Below are 844 nucleotides of genomic sequence, written 5' to 3' on the forward strand. Positions count from 1 at the left end.
GCCTGCGATTATCTCAAGCAGTTCAATCACTCGCAGAGCTCAACTCCTGCAGTTCTCGACCACTCCTCGCTGCTAGGTGCTTCCGCTCTCGTAGTTCTGAGAGTTGTCACTCATGGTGTCCTCTAGCGGCACGCCTTTTGCCTGGGCCCATGAGTCGCTATTGCAGTTCTTGCACGCGCTCTCAGTTATTAGCTAACCTCAGAGGTCTAGTTCGTTCCGGAGCTTGTTTTCTTCATGCAGTTGCTATGGTCCTGGTTTACGCCGTGTGCAGCGTTTTTGACCAGCGACTGCGAACAGTAAAAAAAAAAGAGAGAGAAAGCAGTAAATCTGACAGCTTCTGCTCAAAATGTGGCCATAGGACATTTATTTAGTGATTTCGTGTGTGCTGGAAAATTGCAGCGCAGCAGTAACAAGGACGAGACGAGAAGAACGCAAACACAAGCGCTGACTAACAACTTTGTTTTATTGCTCTGAGCCAGGTTATAAGAACTAGGTACAAAACAACAAAAACAACAAAAGAGGAACCCAACACATCCTCCAATTTTCTAGTATGAAGATCGAACTAGCCAGTCACTATGTTTTAAGCAAATTTCGTGTGTGTGCCGCAATGATTGTGTACTGATGCGGACAAAAGTAAATAGAAGACAGGATGCATTTTGCATCCTACTTACGTGGTATCTAATTGAAATGGGAAGCTACGACGCATCCATGCGCCCAGCAGTCCCTGGTCAGGGGTCTGATGGGCACACGACATTGTTTTTAGTTTGTGGGAGGAAGGGCATACAGGCATAACGGCACCTCCACACCTGTACACTGCGCGACGATCCGGCCTTCTCTGCCCGTG

The sequence above is a fragment of the Amblyomma mixtum genome, chromosome 2 (genome assembly GCF_055824585.1).
Source record: "Amblyomma mixtum isolate Tamu chromosome 2, ASM5582458v1, whole genome shotgun sequence".
Classification (NCBI taxonomy): Eukaryota; Metazoa; Arthropoda; class Arachnida; order Ixodida; family Ixodidae; genus Amblyomma; species Amblyomma mixtum.